Source organism: Macaca nemestrina, chromosome 1 (assembly GCF_043159975.1).
Source record: "Macaca nemestrina isolate mMacNem1 chromosome 1, mMacNem.hap1, whole genome shotgun sequence".
NCBI lineage: Eukaryota > Metazoa > Chordata > Mammalia > Primates > Cercopithecidae > Macaca > Macaca nemestrina.
The window spans coordinates 99,937,337-99,954,176 of NC_092125.1; the positions used below are offsets into that span (position 1 = coordinate 99,937,337).

General features: G+C 39.7%; 1 long non-coding RNA gene across 1 annotated transcript in view; it reads right to left on the minus strand.

Annotated features, from left to right (window-relative positions):
• Positions 1-8,382, minus strand: part of LOC139359594 (uncharacterized) — a 14,770-nt gene extending 6,388 nt beyond the window's left edge. Inside the window, exons 1-2 of the long non-coding RNA XR_011615689.1 lie at positions 8,251-8,382; positions 6,989-7,208 (exon numbers count right to left, since the gene is read on the minus strand). This is a non-coding gene — a long non-coding RNA (uncharacterized lncRNA). The remainder of the gene's footprint in view (positions 1-6,988; positions 7,209-8,250) is intronic.
• Positions 8,383-16,840: the final 8,458 nt, after the last annotated feature.

Here is a 16,840-nt window from a genome sequence, read left to right on the forward strand (position 1 = left end):
CTTCTGTATTCGTCTTGCTAGTGGTTTATCAATTTTGTTGATCTTTTCAAAAAACCAGCTCCTGGATTCATTGATTTTTTGAAGGGTTTTTTGTGTCTCTGTCTTCTTCAGTTCTGCTCTGATCTTAGTTATTTCTTGCCTTCTGCTGGCTTTTGAATGTGTTTGCTCTTTCTTCTCTAGTTCTTTTAATTGTGATGTTAAGGTGTCAATTTTAGATCTTTCCTGCTTTCTCTTGTGGGCATTTAGTGCTCTAAATTTCCCTCTACACCCAGAGATTCTGGTACGTTGTATCTTTGTTCTCATTGGTTTCAAAGAACATCTTTATTTCTGCCTTCATTTCGTCATGTACCCGGTAGTCATTCAGGAGCAGGTTGTTCAGTTTCCATGTAGTTGGGTGGTTTTGAGTGAGTTTCTTAATCCAGAGTTCTAGTTTGATTGCACTGTGGTCTGAAAGACAGTTGGTTATAATTTCTGTTCTTTTACATTTGCTGAGGAGTGCTTTACTTCCAACTATGTGGTCAATTTTGGAACAAGTGTGATATGGTGCTGAGAAGAATGTATATTCTGTTGATTTGGGGTGGAGAGTTCTGTAGACAACTATTAGGTCCACTTGGTGCAGAGCTGAGTTCAATTCCTGGATATCCTTGTTAACTTTCTGTCTCTTTGATCGTCTAATGTTGACAGTGGGGTGTTAAAGTCTCCCATTATTATTTTGTGGGAGTCTAAGTCTCTTTGTAGGTCTCTAAGGACTTGCTTTATGAATCTGGGTGCTACTGTGTTGGGTGCATATATATTTAGGATAGTTAGCTCTTCTTATTGAGTTGATCCCTTTACCTTTATGTAATGGCCTTGTCTTTTTTGATCTTTGTTGGTTTAAAGTCTGTTTTATCAAAGACTAGCATTGCAACCCCTGCTTTTTTTTGTTTTCCATTTGCTTGGTAGATCTTCCTCCATCCCTTTATTTTGAGCCTATGTGTGTCTCTGCACATGAGATGGATCTCCTGAATATAGCACACTGATGGGTCTTGACTCTTTATCCAATTTGCCAGTCTGTATCTTTTAATTGGATCATTTAGCCCATGTACATTTAAGGTTAATATTGTTATGTGCGAATATGATCCTGTCATTATGATGTTAGCTGGTTATTTTGCTCATTAGTTGATGCATTTCTTCCTAGCATCGATGGTCTTTACAATTTGGCATGTTTTTGCAGTGGCTGGTACCGGTTATTACTTTCCATGTTTAGTGCTTCCTTCAGGAGTTCTTTTAAGGGAGTCCTGGGGGTGACAAAATCTCTCAGCATTTGCTTGTCTTGTAAAGGATTTTATTTCTCCTTCACTTATGAAGCTTAGTTTGGCTGGTTATGAAATTCTGGCTTGAAAATGCTTTTCTTTAAGAATGTTGAATATTGGCCCTGCTCTCTTCTGGCTTGTAGAGTTTCTGCCAAGAGATCTGCTGTTAGTCTGATGGACTTCCCTTTGTGGGTAATCCAACCTTTCTCTCTGGCTGCTCTTAATATTTTTTGCTTCATTTGAACTTTGGTGAATCTGAGCAACTCTTGGAGTTGCTCTTCTCAAGGAATATCTTTGTGGCATTCTCTGTGTTTCCTGAATTTGAATGTTGGCCTGCCCTACTAGGTTGGGGAAGTTCTCCTGGATAATATCCTGAAAAATATTTTCCAACTTGGTTCCATTCTCCCCGTCACTTTCAGGTACATCAATCAGACATATATTTGGTCTTTTCACATCGTCCCATATTTCTTGGAGGCTTTGTTCATTTCTTTTTACTCTTTTTTCTCTAAACTTCTCTTCTCACTTCATTTCATTCATTTGATTTTCAATCACTGATACCCTTTCTTCCACTTGATCAAATCAGCTACTGAAGCTTGTGCATGCATCACGTAGTTCTCGTGCCATGGTTTTCGGCTCCATCAGATCATTTAAAGTCTTCTCTACACTGTTTATTCTAGTTAGCCATTTGTCTAATCTTTTTTCAAGGTTTTTAGCTTCTTTGTGATGGATTCAAACATCCTCCTTTAGCTCAGAGAAGTTTGTTATTATCGATTGTTTGAAACTTTCTTCTCTCAACTCGTCAAAGTTGTTCTCCATCCAGCTTTGTTCCATTGCTGGCAAGGAGCTGCTTTCCTTTGGAGAAGAGGTGCTCTGATTTTCAGAATTTTCAGCTTTTCTGCTCTGGTTTCTCCCTATCTTTGTGGTTTTATCTACCTTTGGTCTTTGATGATAGTGACATACAGATGGGGTTTTGGTGTCGATGCCCTTTCTGTTTGTTAGTTTTCCTTCTAACAGTTAGGACTGTCAGCTGCAGGTCTGTTGGAGTTTGCTGGAAGTCCACTCCAGACCCTGTTTGTGTGGGTATCACCAGGAGAGGCTGCAGAACAGCAAATATTGCAGAATGGAAAATGTTGCTGCCTGATCCTTCCTCTGGAAGCTTCATCTCAGAGGGGCACTGGGCTGTATGAGGTGTCAGTTGGCCCCTACTGGGAGGTGCCTCCCAGTTAGTCCACTTGGGGGTCAGGGACCACTTGAGGAGGCAGTCCATCCGTTTTCAGATCTCAAACTCCATGCTGGGAGAACCATTACTCTCTTCAAAGCTGTCAGACAGGGACGTTTAAGTCTGCAGAAGTTTCTGCTGCCTTTGGTTCAGCTATGCCTTGCCTCCAGAGGTGAAGTCTACAGAGGCAGGCAGGTCTCCTTGAGCTGCGGTGGGCTCCACCCAGTTTGAGCTTCCCAGCAGCTTTGTTTACCTACTCAAACCTCAGCAATGGCGGACACCCCTCCCCCAGCCTCGCTGCCACCTTGCAGTTGGATCTTAGACTCCTGTGCTGGCAGTAAGCAAGGCTCCATGGGGGTGGGATCCTCTGAGCCAGGCACGGAATATAATATCCTGGTGTGCTGTTTGCTAAGACTGTTGGAAAAGTGCAGTATTAGGGTGGGAGTGTCCCGATTTTCCAGGTACCATCAGTCACAGCTTCCCTTGGCTAGGAAAGAGAATTCCCGGACCCCTTCCACTTCCTGGGTGAAGTGATGCCCCACCCTGCTTCGTCTCATGCTCCGTGGGCTGCACCCACTGTCTGACAAGCCCCAGTGAGATGAACCTGCTACCTCAGTTGGAAATGCAGAAATCACCCGTCTTCTGCATTGCTCACACTGGGAGCTGTAGACTGGAGCTCTTCCTATTCAGCCATCTTGGAACCTCCCTACCAGAACTTGACTCTTTTATAAAACCCCAAACTGCTGCTTTTGGTCATGTCCAGGAGAATCCTCATGTCTGTATTCTTCAACACCTTGGTTTTTTCTTGTTGGGATCTTAGCTACAGATTGGCACATTTTAAAACATTTAAATCTTATATAATGTAAACTCCTCTGACTAGAAAATGACAGTGCACTTCAAATTTGCAATCAAATTTGTGTGAAATGTATCTGTATTAGAAGACAAAGTACCACAAACAGTGGCTTAAAACAACAGAAATTAATTTTCTCACAGGCTAGAAATCTGAAATCAAGATGTGAGCAGGGCCATGCCTTCTCTGAAGGCTTTAGGGAAATCCTTCCTTGTGTTTTTCTAGCTTTTAGTGGCTTGCTGGCAATCTTTGGCATTCCAGCAGCCTTGCTCCAATTGCTGCCTTTGTTGTCACATGGTGTTCTCCCTGTGTCCTTGTGTCTTCCTGTCACCATCTTCCTATGAGAACACGAGTCATATTGGATTGGGGCCCACTCTACTTCAGTATGACCTCATCTTAACTAATTACATTGGTAACAATTCTATATCCAGATAGGCTCACATTCTGAAGTACTGGAGGTTAGAATTTTAATATCTATTTTTAAAGGACCATAGTTCAACCCATCAAAACTCCTAATTCAATTTTTTTTGATGTGGAGTCTCACTCTTGTTGCCCAGGCTAGAATGCGTTGGTGTGATCTCAGCTCACTGCAACCTTCTCCTCCCAGGTTCAAGCGATTCTCCAGTCTCAGTCTCCTGAGTACCTGGGATTACAGGGACCCACCATCATGCCCGGCTAATTTTTTTATTTTTAGTAGAGATGAGATTTCACCGTGTTGGCCTGGCTGGTCTCGAACTCCTGACCTCAGGTGATCCACCTGCTTCAGCCTCCCAAAGTGCTGGGATTACAGGTGTGAGCCACTGCATCTGGCTGCAAAAATTTGTATATCAAAAAATAAATTTTGCTACAGAATGTTAGTAGCATTAAATTATTCAAATATTGGAGATACATCACAATATTTTTCATTATAACTAAATATACAAAAGAATTTTGTTGATGAATACTTAGTTTTATATTTTCAAAGAATACATCTTAGTAATTAGATTTGCACTTCCAAAGACTACTATGAAAACCACTAAATTATAAATTATGGAAAGAATCTTGTGCATAGGTTATTAAAATCAGCAAAGTCCAAATTAAAATGATACAGGTAGAAATTTATAAAATTATTAAAAATGACATACAAATTTTGCTCTTTCTTGTTACTTAATTTATGTGATGTGAGGCTAAAACTTTAGGAAGCAAGATGTACCATAAAAAGCATGATATTTCTTCAGAAAATGTATGTGAACACATATATCTAATTCTGGAGTTTGGCTTTTGAGTGTAAGTAAATCGGAATTATGTATTAATATCAGAAATCGTCCCACTAACTTTATTAGACATTGTGTTTGAGCTTTATCCATTTGAAGAGAAAGGCATATGCTCTTAAGGCTAAGTAATCTGAAAGCTACCATTGGTTGTGTTTTGTTTTTTTTAATAGTAGAGTGAGAGAAAGGTCATCAAGAAACAGGAGCAAGGGAAGAACAGCTTCTGAGAAGGCTTAGGAACAGATGTGTGCTCAGATGGCTCAGTTCTGGAAACAAGTTACATGGAATCCAAGGATCTAGAAATGGATTTCCAACTGGATTTGGAAATTCTTTGTGCATCCAAATATCATTTGAGTGTCTTTGCTTAGCTAAACCTATGTCACATGTGGAGCCTTAGCAGCAAAAGTTCTGGGCAATGTAGTTTTTAACTTTGCAAGTATGACAGATTAGGAAGGTAAGCTAGAGGAGAATGTGGTCTTGAGTGAACCAAATTAGTTTACAGAATTTGCCACCTTGGACTTCCAGGGGAATTACCAACAAAGTTGCCCTGTGCTTCATGCTGTACAGGCTCAACACTAAGTCTGTGGTGTGTATCTGATACAGAACACTGTGCTTTATAAATCTCCTGGAATTGGAGTAGCTTGGCCATGGGTATATAGTCTAAGTTCCCCTTCCTGTGAAGGATGTAAGATGACTCTTGAATCCTATAGCCAGAGGTGATGAAATGACCCTGATATGGTTTGGCTTTGTGTCCCCACCCAAATCTCATCTCGAATTGTAATCTTCACATGTTGGGGGAGTGACCTGGTGGGGGTGACTGAATCATGGGGGCAGATTTCCACCTTGTTGTTCTCATGATAGAACTCTGATGAGATCTGGTTGTTTGATAAGTGTGTGGCCCTCTTCCTTTGCTCTTCATGTAAGATGTGCCTTGCTTTCCTTTCATTTTTTGTCTTGATTGTGTTTCCTGAGGCCTCCCCAGCCATGTGGAACTGTGGGCCAATTAAACCCCTTTTCTTTATAAATTACCCAGTCTCAGCTAGTTCTTTATAGCAGTGTGAAAATGAACCAATACAGACCTTATTGGTGAGTATAAGACTAAATCATAAAACTAGTAAAGAATGATGCCTGCAAATGACATTTGAAAAAATCCAGACAACTCTTTCTATGAGGGCTTTATCAGATTTCACGACACTTCTCAGGTTAGTTATTTTTATTTTCTTATGTCTATTTCACTGGAACTTATTGCAGAAACCAAAACCAAAAACAACATTTAAAGTGAAAATGTCTATGAATTTACTTGGAGGAGCAACAGCAAATAAGTGGAGTGGAACTAACGAGACACAGTGATTCTGTAGCTGATCGAGTGAGAAGCCCAGGAGACTGAGTAGGTCTTTGAAGAAGAGAGAGAACAGCTCAATCCAGAGTCTGCAAGGGGAATGTCAGGATTGTTGGTGTCTTAGGTCATCAATTATAAATAAGAGCATTGGGCAGGATGGTTGCAAAGCAGGCTTTCATCTGCTATTTATTAGTGAGCGTTCCCTCATCATCACTGTTCTGGCAGATCTTCTGATCCCCACTATAGTGGATGTATTTCAGGTGTCTTTTTGGAGCTTTTTTTCTGATAACAGATCCCCTACGCAACATCCAAGGGTGGTTTCTGGCAGCCGTGTTTCTATGATGTGTTCTTAAATCCTGATGACAGCTGATTAGATCAACGGTGATCTCCTGACCTAATCTGGATGGGGTGGATTATTCCTCTATTTATAATTTTGAATTAAAACTGAGAGGTTCTCCTTCAGTTTCAGCAGGATTGAAAGATGGAGAGAGAATTTCTTGTATTCCCAGTTCTAGTTCCTCATAAGAAATATCCTTTCAGTAAACCCTTTCAGATTTATGTAATCTGCTACTCAAATTTCTACTATACAATATTTCTACCATGGCAGTCTACCACTAAGAGACTTACATTAGCAGTTTCAGGTGAAACAGCTGTTTGTTGAGGATTTCCAGGAATCCAACCTTTTTTCTGTAGATAGTTTCATGTCAGAATCTGGCATATGTTTTTCACCAGATCTTAAAGACAGAAAACCACTTGTAAGTGATCTCATAAGATTTGGAGTCTCTTTGGGAAAATTTCTCAATGCCAACGTTTCTGCTATAACATAGCATGTTATGAAGTAACCTCTTGTTCTCCAAAGTTATGTAAAAGATAGCAGGTGTTATGGTTTGGAACGTATCATTCAAAACTTATGCAACGATGTAACTGGAGCAATTTCAAAAATAGTAATTATCTTGATAAAGCTATTATCATAAATAAGTTAAGACATAATACACCAAATATTGAACTTTATCTTAAAAAAGAACAGGTAAATCTCACCTGATAGGCATGTAAAGAAAGATTGAGTGATGGAGACATAAGGCCAGATATATCATGGTCAGAGGGTACAGCATGGTAGTTACTTCTAAGATGGAGCTCACGGCCAGATGGTCGGAGACGAAGAATATTCAGTTCCGTATTTCTCCAGCTGTCTGTGTTCCCCAGTGTTAGTGTATTTTGTGATCATTGCTGGTACTTGGTTGTGGAAAATAGAAACTGGCTGAGAAAACAAAGATGCAATGTCTGTGTCACACTGCTGTCATCCCCCCACCTACCAGTCATAACTGACTTGTTTCATGTTACACAGAAACAAGTGCTATGGCCGAATAGAATGTAGTGAAGACCAACAGGAGGTACTGGGGGTCTTATCTTGAAGCTACAATTGAGTAGTAAGCACATTTTATTTATTTATTTTTTATTTAAATGGAGTCATCCCTTCCAGAACTGGCTCTGGCTCTGTTAATAATATAAGAAAATGATGTAGAAGAAATGCTGCTCTAGAGAGTTCCCAGATGCCCTTCACCAAACTTTCCCTAATATTAACATCTGATCTTACCGTGGTACATTTGTCAAAACTGAAAAACAGCATTGGTACATTACTATGAACCAAACTCCAGTCTTTTTCCAGTTTTTACACTCACTTCCTTTTCCTGTTTTAGGATTCAATCCAGGATACCGCATTACGTTTAGTCATTATGTGACTTCTGGTGTGTGACAGTTTCTCAGTCTTTCCTTGTTTTTTCATAACCTTGATAATTTTGAGGAGTACTGGTCAGGTATTTTGTAGAAAGTCAATTTGGGTTTCTCTGATGTTTGTCTTCTTATTAGACTGAAGTTGTGTTTTGGGGGATGAATTATCTGTTGTTTTAAATACCCATAAATGTAATAGATACATAGATAGATATTTATGTATGCTATATAATCTTGTTTTGAATTTTAAAAGCCAACTATGAGATACCATTTAAATAACTTTTTATAACTTATATTTTAAATTCAATATTGTTTTTGAGATATATCCTTTTGGAATTTTTTTGCTATAATGTGATACATGTGTTCCTGAAAATTCTCATCTTCTGCATAATCATGCACTAAAAATAACAGAGCTTGTGGGATAATTAGACCCATAGATAATTAGGTCTATAGATAACTAGGGACAGACCACTGAAAACCTATTCATTAACACACCAGAGGGCCAACATGAACAGTAAAAATCCCACTGAAATTATTAGCATTATGAAGACTTCTCAGATATGTTCACCAACCTCACAACGAGTCACACTTTTGCAGCCTTCAGCCCAGGGCTCCCACAACCTCTTTTGAAGTGTATGCGTTTTGAGGGATATCACTTCTAATAGAGGCTGGCTTCACCAAAATTTAAAATCTGATAATGAGTGTAGCTTTAGTCATCAATAAAACAAAATTTTAACACAGAGAGAAATGTCATGGCAACTCTTTCATCAGCACTTGCAGCATCACAATAAAGCTTAACACCGTGTAATGCATAATAATTTCTGAAGCCATCAAACTATCTACTGTATGAACTAACAGTACTAGGTAGAATTTTCAGCCTTTATATTAAAATACTTACATATTACTAAGGATTTTTCTTTAATTGTGAGAAAGTGTGAACTTTATTTCTTTACTACATTACCTGTTAGGGAAGATGGTATATGAATAAATATAACTTATATGTTATACTGGCACTATTGTTTTATTTATGTAAGTTTTTATTTTCATATTTTAATTATGCATGGACTAATTTGCATCCAAACCCTTGTATTTGTTGGAGGGCAGGATATATACATATCTTTTCTATCCTTTTTAACTGTGGTACACCATTCCTTCATATGAATATGCATTTCCCAACTGAACAACATTTGAATTCCTTCTATTTGTTTTCCCAGTAACAAGCAGTGCTGCAAAGAATTTCCTTGTATATGTCTCTGAGGGAATTTTTATAGGTTATATTCCTAGAAGTAGAATTACTGGATCATAGGGTATGAATATATTTAAGGGAACATATACATTAATTTGGGGAACATTAACACTATTATGTTGCTGGGTCACTCAATGGATGTGGTCTAGGTCTCCGTTTATTCATTTTTATGTTCTTTAGTAATATAATATAATATTTTATAAAAGTGTTGCACATTTCTGTAAGACCTACTTCCAGGTGCTCTATGAGTTTTATTGATAACGTGACTGGGATCTCTTATATGTTTTATTTTCTAGTTGGTTTCTGCTATAAGAAATGAGTATCTTAGTGTGTTTTATGATTACCTTATACCAACACAAATGGTGAATTCCTGTTGATTCTAATAGTTTATGTGTAGATTTTCTAGGATTTTTTTTTTTTTTTTTTTTTTTTTTTTTTTTTTTTTGAGACGGAGTCTCGCTCTGTCTCCCGGGCTGGAGTTGCAGTGGCCGGATCTCAGCTCACTGCAAGCTCCGCCTCCCGGGTTCACGCCATTCTCCTGCCTCAGCCTCCCGAGTAGCTGGGACTACAGGCGCCGCCACCTCGCCCGGCTAGTTTTTTATATTTTTTAGTAGAGACGGGGTTTCACCATGTTCACCAGGATGGTCTCGATCTCCTGACCTCGTGATCCACCCGTCTCGGCCTCCCAAAGTGCTGGGATTACAGGCTTGAGCCACCGCGCCCGGCCTAGGATTTTTAATATAGACCATCATATGTGTAAATTATTGTACACTTTTCTTCTTTTCTGATCATCAGACCACTTTTTTTTTTCTCATATTGCTGCATTGGATTGGACAATGCAGTAGATTGATAGTAGGCATCTTGCCATACCCTTAACTCTAAAGGGAAGTTTCTAAAATTTCATTTTAAGTATGATATTTGCTGTAGGTTTTTAGTAGACATTCTTTTTACTCTTAATTTAGTAAGAATGGAGAAATGATAAATTTAAAAACTTTGGCATCTATTGGAATGGTCTTATGATGTTGCTATTTAAGTCTGTCAAAGAAATACAAATTACATTGGTAGGTTTTTCTTATCTGAAACTATCCCTACATTTCTGAGGAAAACCCTTGAAATGTAAGTGCTAATTATTTTACTTTTTCCAAGATGACCCTCTGTAGCTGGCTACACAGAAAAGGTGCTGGAATACTGTAAATCACAATGTAAACGGCTCAGGCAAACAATCCTTGTCAATCACAACACTTAGACACTTAGCCCTCAGTCACATCAGGGGATGGCTGTTGACTCTTGCTATGAATGTTTTTGTGCTTCATCCTTTCTAAGCTTGCCGAGTCATTTAGCTGCAACTGCAAGGTTTGGATCTCAGCCCCAGCCACACCAGGGAAGGGCAGATGCCCCCTCAAACTATGAATGCTAGGTTGTCACACCGTATTGCTATGGTTTCATGGACTATGGTCACGCCAGGGAAGAAGCCAGTACTTCTCTAATCTTGCAGCTTCATAGCTCAAGGATAGGGATCCCTCTCCTAGAGTCTGATATTCTGTGTTACCAGATCCCTGAGCGTGGCCCTAGAATGTGATGGTTTTTGAGGGCCTCTCACAGCTCTAGCTGTGAGTGTCCCCAGTAACTGCTGCTCCAGTGGGCATGTGAGTGTTGCCTGGACATTTTCTCTTGTTTGCTTAACAACTCTACTTAGTTATAACGTTTCAAAATTTTTACACATAGATTTGACTTGCTTATACTTTATGTAGGATTTTTGCATCTATGTTTATCTATGAGAATGGCTTCTCATTTTCTTTTTTTTGTACCATTTTTGTTTGGGTTTTGTGTTAACTTGTTACTGGATTCTTAAAATAAGTCAGGTAGTTTTATCTTCTTTGCTCGTTTTTAATTATCTATCTTTTTCTTGATACTTTTCTAACACCTGTTAATTCTCATTCCTTTCTAGTATACATATACATGCTACCTGGAGATTTTTCCAATTTTTCGCTGTACCCTAATTATCAAAGTCCTTGCCATTGTTTAGACACGGATCTTTTTAATACCTGCTTGGTGCTCTGTAGCTCTTTTGATCTGATCACTTACTTTTGTTAGCTACTCTAAGATGTTTTTGTATTATTTCTTTGATTATTTTCCTACCTCCAATCTCAATGTTTTCTTTCTCTGAAATCCTTTTTCTGAGTATCATAGTTTTGATTCTCAAGATTTTTGTCTTATTTATTTTTTGTCTAAACTTTGTATACTCTGATTATATTGATTATACTTCTCAACAAAAACTTCTCTATTTGCTCTTATACTCTGTTTCCTATTGTATTTGTTGAATGAGGTGCCCACTTTTCATGGTATTAATTATCTCAGCATTTCTATGGATGCCATTCCTGTTTTCTGTAGCCTATCTCTAGGGATTATGAGGAATGAGCCAGAAGTGCTGGCAGGGTATACCACTAATTTGTCTTTTGGATGTGGGAGCATGAGGTTTCCTCCTGGGTGTCTTTGGACTCCTTGGGCAAGGCCCCACCTGTCAGGCCAAAGGACTCTGATTGCTTCAGACTAAGAGCAAATGCCTCTGCTGCTTAATGCTTGGCCCAGAGGCATGGTAGCAGCGACCCCTTAATCAATCTCTCCAATACTTTGTGCCACTTGTTTCCATTGTCCCTTTCTTTCAAGATTCCCTGAAACACTTCAAATTTTTATAGTGGACCTTCCTCTGCATATGTTCTGGGTTATGGTTTCTTCTATTAATATAATTTATCTGCTTTCTGACTTCCAGAGATTCTTCTATTTATTTCTGTTGAATGAAACTTTTTTTTTTCTGGCCCTACATTAACTTATATTAAAAAATGCTTTTTTTGTTATTCATAGGAATTGAAGTGGGAAGATGATATTAGTGTTAGTGCTCAGTCCACCGTTGATGAAATTTGTCTTCCATGCTTCTTCTGCCATTCCTTCAGTTATTCCTTTATCTATTCACCCCACAGCACTACTGAGCACCAACTCTGTGCCAGGCTTTGCAATAGGCTGGCTTTCAAGAAAGAAATGCTATTATCCATAAATAAAAGAGTCTGACTTTCCTCTCATTTTTTTCTAATAGAGATGATGATGCTGTATTTGCATAAATCTATCTGTACAGTTATTCTTGACCTTAGATTATCTTTCTTAGTTGCCTAGCCAAGGTTAGAGTTGTAATGTTTGACCACCAAATAAGTAAAATCAACTGGTCTTTGTACCAATAATCAAACCTTCTTGGCCTCATTCACATAGTGTTTGACATAGGAGTACTAGCTACATAACTTTGAACACTGCTCTGTATAGCTCCATATTTGATCAGTTTTTGATTCCTATGAATTTTCTTACTGACATACCTTTTACATTCATCCTCTTCTCTACATTCCTACTGCTTCTGTGCTAGTTTTGAGTCCTATTATCTTTTTTGTTTGTTTGTTTCCTTGAGACAGAGTCTCTGTCACCTGGACTGGAGTGCAGTGGCACGATCTCGGCTCACTGCAACTCTGCCTTCCAGGTTCAAGTGTTAAATCACATTATCTTTAACATAATTTGTCTAGTTAACTGGCTTATTGCCTGATCCCTAGAAAATGTTCCTAAGATATGTCTTGGTTGAATTAATGAACTAAGACCCACAAAGTGGTCTCCCAATTTATAATCTCTCTCACACCAATATATTATTCATATTGCTGCCAATAAAAATTCTTTTTTTTTTTTTTTTTTTTTGAGACGGAGTCTTGCTCTGTAGCCCGGGCTGGAGTGCAGTGTCCGGATCTCAGCTCACTGCAAGCTCCGCCTCCCGGGTTTACGCCATTCTCCTGCCTCAGCCTCCGGAGTAGCTGGGACTACAGGCGCCCGCCACCTCGCCCGGCTAGTGTTTTTTTTTTTTTTTTTTTTTTTTTTTTTTTTTTGTATTTTTAGTAGAGACGGGGTTTCACCGTGTTAGCCAGGATGGTCTCGATCTCCTGACCTCGTGATCCGCCCGTCTCGGCCTCCCAAAGTGCTGGGATTATAGGCTTGAGCCACCGCGCCCAGCCTACTGCCAATAAAAATTCTAAAACACTGATCTGACTCTACTCTTTCTTTGTTCAAGAAATCTTCAAAGTCTCTCACTTGCTTCATGTGAAAGACCGTAGGCCCAAATTTTCTATAGATTATTTTAGTAATAAGTTTATAGAAATATCGGCAACAGAAACAAACAGCAATATGTTACAAGTACAAATGTAACTATTTTGCTGATAAAGCAGAACAGCAATTCTAATAGTGATTAGGAAGTAGTAAATACCAAGTAGAAGCTACACTAATAAATTAAGTAGGATAGAGTCTGAATAAAAGAATGACTTGGTACAATCTGTGGAGTAGGATATCTTAGAATTTTGTCTTGCAAATTCATACAATTTTAAACTGGAAAGATACTAATTTATTAACGTGGACAATCACAGTTATAGAGATTCAAATAAGTTTTTCAGAGTTTATGTACAAAACAATAGAAGATGAAATTTGGTGGTAACCATGCTCATATTATTCTCTTAGTTTTGAACCTCCCACTTCAATTTTTGTGACTCAGTTTAAATGCTTCCCCTTGCATAAAACCTGTGCTTCTGTGGAAGGATTCTGGTGGCAAGGATACCAGTGTATGTATTATTTCAGGGCAAGTGATGATTGGTTTGGACACACAATGTCCTGGATTCAGGGTGTTGTTAGGAAGGCATTTCTATTTGTCAAAAGTTAGTCAAATGTAAGTATCATAATACCTGCTGAAATGTGTACAGTAAGTAAAAAGGGAGTTTATTGACTAATGAAACTCAGAAGACGTGAGGTGAAGCTGGCATCAGGTGAGACTGGATTCAGAGACTCAAACAATGTTATTGAGGCATGGTCTATCTCTCAGCTCTACTTGTGAGTCAAGGATGGTGTATTAATTGTTTTTCACACTACTGTAAATAACTACCTGAGTATGGGTAATTTATACACAAAAGAAAATTTTAATGAACTCACAGTTCCACATGTTTGAAGGAGGACTCAGGAAACTTACTATCATGGTGGAAGGTAAAGGGGAAGCAGGCATTTTCTTCACAAGGCAGCGAGAGAGAGAGAGAGTGAGGGGGGAACTGCCAAGCACTTTCATTTAAATCATCGGACCTCATGAGAACTCATTCACTACCATGAGAACAGCATGGGCAAAACTACCTCCATGATCCAATCTTCTCCCACCATATCCCTCCCTCGACTCATGGGGATTACAATTTGAGATGACATTTGGGTGGGAACACAGAACCAAGCCATATCATTCCACCTCTGGCTCCTCCAAAATCTCATGTTCTTTTCACATTACAAAACCAATCATGCCTTCCCAACAGTCACCCAAACTTAACTCATTTCAGCATTAACTCAAAAGTCCAAGTCTAAAGTTTCATCTGAGACAAGGCAAGTCACTTATGCCTATTAGCCTAGTAAAATAAAAAACAAGTTAGTTACTTCCAAGATACAGAGGGGGTATAGGCATTGGGTAAATGTTCCTGTTCCAAACGGGGGAAATTGGCCAAAACAAAGGGGCCACAGGCCCCATGTAAGTCTCAAATTTGGCACAGCACTCATGAAATCTTAAAGCTCCAAAATAATCTCTTTTGATTCCATGTCTCACATCCAGGGCATGTTGATGCCAGTGGTAGGCTTCCATGGCCTTGGGCAGCTCCATACTTGTGGCTCTGCAGGGTACAGCCCCTGTGGCTGCTTTCACGGGCTGGCATTGAACACTTGCAGCTTTTCTAAGCACAGGTGTAAGCTGTCAGTGGATCTAACATTCTGGGGTCTGGAGGACAGTGGTCCTCTTCTCACAGCTCCACTAGGCAGTGCCCCAGTGGGGACTCTGTGTGGGCACTCCAACCCCACATTTCCCTGCAGCATTGCCCTAGTAGAGGTTTTCCATGAGGGCTCCATGCCTGTAGAAGACTTCTGCCTGAACATCCAGGTGTTTCTATGTATCTTCTGAAATCTAGACAGAAGCTCTCAAAGCTCAACTCTTGTCTTCTGTGCACCTGCATCCTCAACACCACTTGGAAGCCACAAAGGCTTGGGGTTTGCACCTTCTGAAGCAATGGCCTGAGCTATATACATTGCCCCCTTTTAGGCATGGCTGGAGCTGGAGCAGCTGGCACACAAGATGCCATGTTCCTAGGCTGCACAGAGCAGCGGGGGTCTGGGCCTGGCCCACGAAACCATTATTTCCTCCTAGGCTTTTGGACCTGTGATGGGAGGGAGTGCTATGAAGATCTCTGGAATGACCTGAAGACATTTTCCTCATTATTTAGGCTATCAACATTCAACTCCTCATTACTTATGCGAAGTTCTGCAGCCAGCTTGAATTCTTCCCCAGAAAATGGGTTTTTCTTTTCTACCACATGGTCAGGCTGCACATTTTCCAAACTTTTATGCTCTTTTTCCCTTTTAAATGTAAGTTCCAATTTCAGATCATCTTTTTGTGAACACATATGATTGTATGTTTTCAGAAAAAGCCAGGTCACTTCTTGAATGCTGTGGTGCTTAGAAATTTCTTCTGCCAGATACTATAAATCATGTCTCTTAAAAGTTCCACAGATCTCTAGGGCATGGGCAAAGTGCCACCAGTGTCTTTGTTAAAGCATAGCAAGAGTGACTTTTACTCCCGTTCCCAATAAGTTCCTCATCTCCATCTGAGGACACCTCTGCATGAACTTCATTGTCCATATCATTATCAGCATTTTGGTCAAAACTGTTCAACAAAACTCAGGAAGTTCCAAGCTTTTCCACATCTTCCTGTCTTCTTCTGAGCCCCCCAAACTGTTCCAGCCTCTGCCCATAGCTAGTTCCAAAGTTGCTTCCACATTTTTAGGAATCTTTATAGCAGTATTCCACTATCCTGGTACCAATTTTCTGTATTAGTTTGTTTTTACACTGCTATAAAGAGCTACCTGAGACTGAGTAATTTATAAACAAAAGAGGTTTAACTGACTCACAGTTCTGCATGGCTGGGGAGGCCTCAAGAAACTTACAATTATGGCAGAAGGCAAAGGGGAAGCAGGTACCTTCTTCACAAGGTGGCAGGAGAGACAGAGGGTGGGGAGGAACTGCCAAACACTTTTAAACCATCAGATCTTGTGAGAACCCACTCACTAACATGAGAACAGCATAGGGGAAACTGCTTTTATGATCCATCCACCTCCCACCAGGTCCCTCCCTTGACATGTGGGGATTGCAATTCAAGATGAGATCTGGGTGAGGACACAGAGCCAAACCATATCAGATAGAGAGTGGTGGGACAGAAGACCACTTCTTTTAGGCATAAAGCCTTGAAATTATTTCTCTTTTAAACTAGGAGCAAGAATTCAGGAGGAAGTTGGTCAGGCATGATGGCTAATGTCTGTAATCCCAGCACTTTGTGAGGCTGAGATGGGCAGATCGCGAGGTCAGGAGATTGAGACCATCCTGGCTAACATGATGAAACCCTATCTCTACTAAAAATATAAAAAATTAGCTGGGCATGGTGGCATGTGCCTATAATCCCAGCTACTCGGGAGGCTGAGGCAGGAAAATCACTTGAATGCAGGAGGTGGAGGTTGCAGTGAGCTGAGATTGTGTCACTGCACTCCAGTCTGGGTGACAGAGAGAGACTCCATCTCACACACACACACAAATAAGAATTCAGGAGAAAGTTATAAACTGTGTTGAATGTTGCTGAGAAGCTGGGTAAAATAAGAACAGAAAATTCATTATTGAATTTAATGAGAGAGGTGTTTGTTTATGTTGGCTTCACTAGAGTGGTGAAGGCCAATGTCTGATTTCCATGGATTGAGGAGGGAACAGGAGATTGGAAAATAGAGGTTGTAAACACCCATAAACCTTTCCTTCCTTCCTCCCTCTCTCCCTCCCATCCT